This window comes from Etheostoma cragini, chromosome 15, assembly GCF_013103735.1.
Source record: "Etheostoma cragini isolate CJK2018 chromosome 15, CSU_Ecrag_1.0, whole genome shotgun sequence".
In the NCBI taxonomy this organism is placed as follows: Eukaryota; Metazoa; Chordata; class Actinopteri; order Perciformes; family Percidae; genus Etheostoma; species Etheostoma cragini.
Window position 1 is genome coordinate 22,048,295 of NC_048421.1, and position 675 is coordinate 22,048,969.

The window sequence follows — 675 nt, forward strand, 5'->3', positions numbered from 1 at the left end:
CTGTGCGTGTTTGCATGTATAAATTTGAGAAGGAAGTTGCGTGTGAGATACACAAGAACAGGAGGTTTCCCCCTAATCATTCAGTCACCTTCCTAATCAGCGCCTGTCTTCCTGAGCTACAACCTCACTTCCTCCATCAATCCACTGCTGTTCCGTGTTGCCTCGGGCAGTAACTCGCCTGCCCACTGACAGCCACATGTTCCCCAATTCTTTTTTATTAGGAGGTTTCCTGATTAGGTATACTGACCTGGAAGTATCAAAGGAGAAGAACAGAAGGTCCACTCTTTCCTTTCCGATTACATTAAGCCTGGAAACACATCAACCATCCTCTGACTGCAGCATATCATGTTGCTTTTTACAATATGTTCATAGCATGAACGCAGAAAAAACAGGTTGGAGGTATTGTGAATTCATGCATGACGTCATGCATTAACATTACATCAACCAATGCATGAATTAAAGTGTTATCATAATAAAGAGTCATCATGACTTCTGATTTCGTAATGATGATCATGTCGTCTTCAGAATGCCGACCAGTCAAAACAATGAAGAATTGTTACGTCATCACATTTGTGACCCTTCAAATGAATGGCTGACCTTAACATTGATACAGAGGATATGCTTAACGTCGGTCTCCTTCGCTGTGAAACACTCCTGGCGTGCGCCCATGGATGT